Source organism: Gobio gobio (assembly GCF_949357685.1).
Source record: "Gobio gobio genome assembly, chromosome: 7".
NCBI lineage: Eukaryota > Metazoa > Chordata > Actinopteri > Cypriniformes > Gobionidae > Gobio > Gobio gobio.
This window is the reverse complement of record NC_137103.1, coordinates 7542082-7551060: the sequence shown is the minus strand read 5'-3', so window position 1 is coordinate 7551060 and position 8979 is coordinate 7542082.

Sequence of the window (8979 nt, the reverse complement as noted above, 5' to 3'; positions counted from 1 at the left end):
GGTGCTTCAGTGGTTCTTCAGCGGTTCTTCAGAGGTTCTTCACCGGTTCTTTGACTAAGGTGCTATATAGCACCTCTGAAGAACCACTGAAGAACCACTGAAGCACCAAAATTGGTGCTATATAGCACTAAAAAAGGTTCCCCTATGATTACGAGCCAAGAACCATTTTTGGTGCCATATAGAACCTTTTTTTTTAGAGTGTACTGAGTAAACAACAACTAAAACGGGCCTAAACTGTTGACACCAAACACTGAGCACACTGTAATTCAGTCTAATTGTTGGACTATATCCAGGGGTCGTTTACATTTTGTTTAACAATGAAAAAAATACATTCATCATATTTTCACAAAAACACTGCCATGTGAGCGATAAAATTAATCACAGGGCGTTTAGCTGTCAGTTCAGCCATTTGCAAATGAGTGTGTGTGTGTGTGTGTGTGTGTGTGTGTGTGTGTGTGTGTGTGTGTGTGTGTGTGTGTGTGTGTGTGTGTGTGTGTGTGTGTGTGTGTGTGTGTGTGTGTGTGTGTTGTATTCACTGCTGTCTGTGTGATGAACGCCCGACTGATCGCGTTGAATGCGCGCTAATTAAAAGCTATAAATTATTTTCCGCGCGCGTTCTCGAGGCGCGTCCTGCGAGAGAGATAGCGCACTCTCCGCCATTATACGCGCCTCTCAACGAGCCAGCAATACTGGCCTAATTAGAAATTAATTAAGTGCAAAAGCGATAAGTGTTTCATGGACTCGATGTGAGGCTATATATTCCAATCTGACTTTCAGTTGTCCTGAATGAGGTCTAAATTAAATGTAACGTATTGTTTTTATCCTTTACGAATATTAAAAATTTTAGTAAAAGTGTAGTAGCCTAGCCTAAGAAGTCTAACCATATTTTTATTTTTTTGGTTTTGGTTTTTGGAGGAAGATTGATTACCATTTGCATAACCACAGTTTTACTACAAATACTTAAACTGGTTAGCCATTGTTAATGTGTGGTTACCATATAGCCTACTTTTTCTATTTTTTGTAAAACCTTGGTTAATTTTCGTAAGAAATACGAGTAGGCCTATACGTGTAGATTATTGTCTAAATTAGCTATTTTAATGAGCCTATTATTATTTACATATAGCCTATTTTTTTATAAATTAAAGGACTTAGGAGACACTCTTTTATCCACTTGTCAAGCTAATTTGGCTTTTAAAAAAAGTAAATTGTTTATGCTGTCAAAATTTAGGTTTAAATTTTTGTGTTTTTGTGATCTTATAATCAAACTAGGCTAATATTTGTACCAGATAAATGTGTAAATGGCCACAGATATTGAAGGCATGTTGTCGATGGTGGGTGAATTTGCGCGTGACAGAAGGCAGACTTGAGCGCGATCTCCGGGCCGTGTTCGGTATCTGTGCGCACAGGCGCGGGACGGACCCACGTGGCGTATCGCTCCTTTGTCGTGGATAGGCTCCCCACTCATCTCTGTGATCTGATGTGTTTCCGGTTAGTGGCCACTAAGAGTGGTTGTGCACGAGTAGAGTTCCAGAAAAAAAAGAGGTGTCAAACTCGGGTCTGGCAATGCGGAGGGTGTGCGAAAGCCGCGCGCTGTCAGTCCTCTCAAATCGCGCTCGAAGTGACAAGCAGCGCGCGAGCGCTATGTCAACAAGTTGACTTACAAAATGTACTCACTTTCGCAGGGAATTTGCGCGTTGGCACGGATACCCAGATAACTGTTATATTTGGAGCAGAGCGGGAGCGGATATCAGCTGTTATGGATCAGAGTGAAGATGACAGCTCTCCTCCGGCTGCGCACCACGCGCACAGAACCACCAACTTCTTCATTGAAAACATCCTCAGACCGGACTTCGGCTGCAGGAGGGAGCAGGGGTCGGCCAGGGGAGTGCGGGGTGTCGCTGTCCGCAGCGCGCCCTGCCCCGAGTCCATCTGCAGGAGCGACGGGGTTTCCTCGTCAGCCTCGTCCGCCGTTTCGTCTCCGGTCGGCAGGCACTCCAAGAGAGACGAGGCCGATCGAGGGAACGCAGAGAAATGTGCGAAGAGTAGCCCGGGGGAAAGCTCCTCGCCCAGTAAAGACAGCCTGTGGCCCGCATGGGTCTACTGCACGAGATACTCGGATCGGCCTTCATCTGGTAAGGATTCGAACTAATAATAAGGGCATAATGCTTTCTTACTTTCCAGTCCAAATATATAAAAAAATCTTAAATCAAAAAATTACATTATGACTTGTTTTCAGGGGAAAAACAGTTCTACTTAAAACACGATTATTTTTCTTACGTGAGTTTGCTTGTTTTAAGCAGAAACTCCCTTCATTTTGTTTTGTTTTTCCGCCTGAAAACAAGTCAGAATTTCATTTTACTCATAAATGCGTCTTGATTTAAGAATTGTTGTATATACTTGGACTGGAAACCAGACAGAAACCCTCATCTTTGCAGTGTGTTATGTGTTTTCTTTCTGTATAGGCAATGCATTATTTTATTACCTGAGAATCAACGACATGAAATGTCTTTCAGTTTCTGTTATTTTCGATATCGTTGCTGGAAATATTCGAGCTGAGGAAAGCATACACCCTGTATCATACATGTAGGATTTCAACCCATGAAACACATGCAGGCTCAGAAAACACAGACCATAATGGAAGCGCTTTTCTTTTACAACATCGATCCAGAACTAATACTGCACTGTAATTATGAATTTAATTTATTAATTTAATTCACCTTTGATTTATTCATTTAAAAAAAAAAAATTATATAGGCTATTTAAATTGAAATTAAGGAAACCTTGACTATAATGACAACGGCAATACGAATATTGATATAATAATAATAATGATGACAATAATAATAATAATAATAATAACTAGATAGAGTTTGTATAAGCTTGAGAAAGCCTAGTCTGGATATTTAAAATAGTTTGGCAAACTGTAAGTTTGTTGAATTTAAGGACAATAATTATAATCATCATCATCTTGGGAAAAGTTTTGTCATGACGCGTTAAATAAACTTCGTTTAATAATAAATGTCATGTAAACAAGAAAAAAACTAAATCATATCATTGTTTAATAAATGCGTTCCAATCTAATAAATGAACGAAATCATCTGTTTAAAATGCGCTCGATTGAGCTCGATTTTAACTTTAAGCTCGTGAAGTTAATGATAGGATATTATTAGTTAGATGATTATTGAGATTATTTATATATTATTTATGATTATATATTATTATTTATCATTATTTGTCAGTTATAATTTATTTAATTTCGTTATTTTTGAATCCTATCTCTTTTTCATTTCACCGTTTAAAATGGATCATTAGCTATGTTCATTATATGAAGCTCGTATGAATATATAACCTGTTTAAAGTCGCGTTTAAAGCGGTTTTGCTTTTGTCGCATTACTGAATTTTGCATTTATTAACAGTTCAAGAGCACTGGACGTCATAAAGAATATAATTTCAGTAAACTTCTTTTTAAAAAAAAATCTTAATGTAAAGAACATTAAAAAAACAATCTAAAGAACCTTTACTTTTAAGAGAGTATGCTTCAGTATTTTTATTTTACGCCACCAGCATCATACAAATATAATTCATATGTGTGTGTAGAAGTTCAATGAATGTTTCCGAAGCACCGATTCTGATAATAACGATTCTGTGGTTCGCAAATAGGCCTACTACAGAAAAAAAAAACATGTCTACCCGAATTAAAAAAAAAAACAGTAGCCTAAATTCTACTCAATTTAAGCTTGTAGAAATTAAAGCGTAGCCTAAATATCAACGTTATAAAATTGAATAAAATCATGCACTGGGGCATGAATGATTAATAAGTTCGCATTTGTCACTGTTTCCAGCTACTGTTTTATTGCTTTTGTTTGTTATGTTTAGTAACTTGCGGTTTTGTGACATCTGGAGTTTATTTTTGACTCAAAATGACATTCATGTCCAGAAATTATCTATTTAATGATATCATTATTGTGTATATTGAGGTCTCTGTTCGGGTGGGCTATACTTCTGTTATGTTATATCTACTGCATTTTTTTTTACTTAGATGTTCTTGCACTTTAAAAGCATGGCTTAATTCAGTGTTGTGTTGTTTGAGTAAAATGTACTTGAAACAGATTATTGCAAAGTAAATTTCAGATAAATTGAAATTACTCAAAGCTTTAACTGGTGAAAAGTTAAATGTACTTATGTGTCTTTGTTAATTTTTCTGAATTTAGAAATAAGTAGAGTTTGCTTAATTCCATAGCCTATAGGCCTATGAAACTGCGTGCAAAATTAAAATGTAACTACATTTTCCTCAGTGATGTTTGAGGAATTGCTAAGCTTCTGGTTATTGTTTAAAGTAGCTAGAATAATCTGATCTGGTGTGCATTTATTCCAGCCATGAAAACAACCCATAGTGCCCTATTGTGTGTGCGCAGTGCAAAATGGCTTTGACACTTAATGAGCTGGTTGGTATTCATGGATTCCTCTCATTGTTGTCTCCACACAAGGCCCAAGGACCCGGAAATTGAAAAAGAAGCAGAGCGCCAGTGAGGACAAGCGAGGCAGAACGGCGTTCACGGCCGAGCAGCTCCAGAGACTGAAGGCCGAGTTCCAGGAGAGCCGGTATATCGCGGAGCAGCGGCGGCAGGCGCTGGCGCTCGAGCTCGGCCTCAACGAGGCGCAGATCAAGATCTGGTTCCAGAACAAGCGAGCGAAAATCAAGAAGTCCAGCGGGTCGAAGAACGGCCTGGCGATGCAGCTCATGGCGCAGGGACTGTACAACCATTCCACCACCACCGTCCAACAAGAGCACGGACACTAGCTAACACGCAGAGGAAGGGAGATTATTCCTTCTTTGTCAACCTTTTTGGACGAGCGGGTGTTTTTTTTACTACACAAAAAAGTGGGATTAATGAAAACGCTCACCCTGATTTTGAGGATGCAATTCAAACCCAGACGGATCGCGTTTTGTTGTTTGAAATCATCACGTGCCACTATCGGTCGAATGGCACTTCATCTGAATTCTTGTGTTTATGCTGTTTAAAGCAATATTTCTTCGTGCCAAAGATATTATGCGATTAATGTATCCAGATTACAGTATAGGCTACATTTTTTATATTTTTCTTTGTTGGTGGGACTTGGGATAATGGGACACTTATCTGAAAACAGATATTATTCTTTACAATATATTTAATACTGTATCCAAATAAAAACATTTTGTACCTGCAAAACGTGCCCTGGACTCGAATATTTTTCTTGCACCGGTCATCAAACTTGTTTCGCTATTGTGATGTTTATTGCAATAAAAATACTCGCATAATTCGGCTACATAACAGTCTGCGCAGTTTATATGTAAGGCAAGTAAAACGTAATCAAATATAACATCTCCACACAGACAGTGGGATTAATTCACACATATAGTATCCGATGCATTTGAAATCAATTCCATTCAAAACACTAAAAGACTGAAATAATCGCCTAAACAAGACACTGCATATGTATCTATACATATAGGTCTATATTGCATATCAATTATTTAAATATAGACTGAGAACAACAGATCCGGATCAAGAAATGCATACAAATATTAATTGTATATATGTGGGAAGACAAGACGTGGTGCAAAAATATATTTTTAACTGGAAAAGTACTTGCGTAATAATAATAGGCTACGTTTAAACAGTAATATTAAAAACTAAAGGAAAAGTAGCTTGATTCTAAACCTATTATATGTAGCTATAGCCGCTTTATGTTTCGCTGTTTTATGTTTCGCTGTTTTATGTTTCGCTGTTTTATATTTCTGCATGGCTCCGGGAATTTGAGAGCAGTAGCTGACAGACTTTTTCGCCGTTTTGTGGGCATACCTTGGCTTTTTTGTAACCGATTTATCAAAGCCAAGACAGAGAGTGGTGAACACCTCATCCAGATGGGAATCACTGTTTGTTTTCTGAAGCTCTGTGCCTGGGGCAAGAGTTTGCAGCTCTGCATTGAACACACACACGCACACACACACACACACGCACACACACACACACACACACACACACACGATTGGGTTCTCACCTTCATCTCCAGCTCTCTGTGGTCCTGTGCACGAGACACGCCCGGGCAGGCTCGCTGAGAGCGGGAATCAGACACTGTCAAGTTCAAAATTACTCACTCTTGATTGAGATCTTGGCATGTATTTAAAGCCACAATAGAAATAGCCTTCAATTTATGATTGAGAAATCATAGACTCCTGCCTATAACTATAATAAGTTCTGCAGAAATCCCTGCCACGTCTAGTTCGTTGGAAGACCCAGAAATCGCCACGAGGTTTGGCTAAATAAAGCTTGCCGTTAACATAACATTCAGATTCCGTAACGGGACACTTGTGTAGTCACTCACCAGCAAATCGATTGTGTGTAGAATTCGGAAACGAATATGAGCAACATTTCAGATGCATTTTTTCCCCATTGAACTTAGATTTGGTGTTTACCAAAATCCATTTACAAATCCTGGGTTGAACCTTTTGGGTCATTTTTTCAATGTTTGGGTAGTTTTTGTGTAACCCAGATCCTGGGTCAGACGTAAGGACCCAGTGTTTGTGTAGTTTTGGTGTTACCCAGATCCTGGGTCAGACGTAACAACCCAGTGTTTGTGTAGTTTTTGTGTAACCCAGCTCCTGGGTCAGACGTAACAACCCAGTGTTTGTGTAGTTTTTGTGTAACCCAGCTCCTGGGTCAGACGTAACAACCAAGTGTTTGGGTAGTTTTGGTGCAAACTACGCATAGCCTACTGTCGTCATCAAAATAGCTATACTAAAATAAAGTTATTCGGGGATTATACAGGTGCTGGTCATATAATTAGAATATCATCAAAAAGTTGATTTATTTCACTAATTCCATTCAAAAAGTGAAACTTGTATATTATATTAATTCATTACACACAGATTGGTATATTTCAAATGTTTATTTATTTTAATTTTCATGATTATAACTGACAACTAAGGAAAATCCCAAATTCAGTATATCAGAAAATTAGAATATTACTTAAGACCAATACAAAGAAAGGATTTTTAGAAATATTGGCCAACTGAAAAGTATGAAAATGAAAAGTATGAGCATGTCCAGCACTCAATATTTAGTTGGGGCTGGTTTTGCCTGAATTACTGCAGCAATGCGGCGTGGCATGAGGAGATCAGTCTGTGGCACTGCTCAGGTGTTATGAGAGCCCAGGTTGCTCTGATAGTGGCCTTCAGCTCTTCTGCATATCGCATCTTCCTCTTCACAAGGTTAAGGTCAGGCGAGTTCGCTGGCCAATTAAGAACAGGGATACCATGGTCCTTAAAGCAGGTATTGGTTGCTGTGGCTCTGTGTGCAGGTGCCAAGTCCTGTTGGAAAATGAAATCTGCATCTCCATAAAGTTGGTCAGCAGCAGGAAGCATGAAGTGCTCTAAAACTTCCTGGTATACGGCTGTGTTGACCTTGGACCTCAGAAATCACAGTGGACCAACACCAGCAGATGACATGGCACCCCAAACCATCACTGACTGTGGAAACTTTACACTGGACCTCAAGCAACGTGGATTGTGTGCCTCTCCTCTCTTCCTCCAGACTCTGGGACCCTGATTTCCAAAGGAAATGCAACATTTACTTTCATCAGAGAACATAACTTTGGACCACTCAGCAGCAGTCCAGTCCTTTTTGGACGAGACGCTTCTGACGCTGTCTGTTGTTCAAGAGTGGCTTGACACAAGGAGTGCGACAGCTGAAACCCATGTCTTGCACACGTCTGTGCGTAGTGGTTCTTGAAGCACTGACTCCAGCTGCAGTACACTCTTTGTGAATCCACCCCACATGTTTGAATGGGTTTTGTTTCACAATCCTCTCCAGGGTGCGGTTATCCCTATTGCTTGTACACTTTTTTCTACCACATCTTTTCCTTCCCTTCGCCTCTCTATTAATGTGCTTGGACACAGAGCTCTGTGAACAGCCAGCCTCTTTTGCAATGACCTTTTGTGTCTTGCCCTGCTTGTGCAAGGTATCAATGGTCATCTTTTGGACAACTGTCAAGTCAGCTTCTTCCCCATGATTGTGTAGCCTACAGAACTAGACTGAGAGACCATTTAAAGGCCTTTGCAGGGGTTTTGAGTTAATTCGCTGATTAGAGTGTGGCACCAGCTGTCTTCAATATTGAACCTTTTCACAATATTCTAATTTTCCGAGATACTGAATTTGGGACATTTGAAATATATCAGTCTGTGTGTAATAAATGAATATAATATACAAGTTTCACTTTTTGAATGGAATTAGTGAAATAAATCAACTTTCTGATGATATTCTAATTATATGACCAGCACCTGTACAGCGCAGTGACAGTCAACTAATTGTATTTATGTATAGCACACGCTTTTATATAGATTCTAGAGACTTACAACAGAGGGACATTCGTCACAATATTACACAATATTGTGTGTGTGTGTGTGTGTGTGTGTGTGTGTGTGTGTGTGTGTGTGTGTGTGTGTGTGTGTGTGTGTGTGTGTGTGTGTGTGTGTGTGTGTGTGTGTGTGTGTGTGTGTGTGTGTGTGTGTGTGTGGGCATGTTTTTGTGAAATATCAGGACACAAATGTGTATAATGACATGGGTATGACATAGGTATTACAAAAAGAGGGTGAAATATGAGGACGTTCCCCATGTCCTCACTTTTCAAAATGCTTATAAATCACACAGAACAAGTTTTTTTTTCACAGAAAGTGAACTGCACAGTCTCCTGTGAGGGTTAGGTTTAGGGGCAGGGGTAGTGTGTGTGTGTGTGTGTGTGTGTGTGTGTGTGTGTGTGTGTGTGTGTGTGTGTGTGTGTGTGTGTGTGTGTGTGTGTGTGTGTGTGTGTGTGTGTGTGTGTGTGTGTGTGTGTGTGTGTGTGTGTGTGTGTGTGTGTGTGTGTGTGTGTTCGGGGCGAAGGAAGGGGGATGTTCTCTTTAGGCTACAAGTTCAAAGGTATGAATATCATGAAAATGTG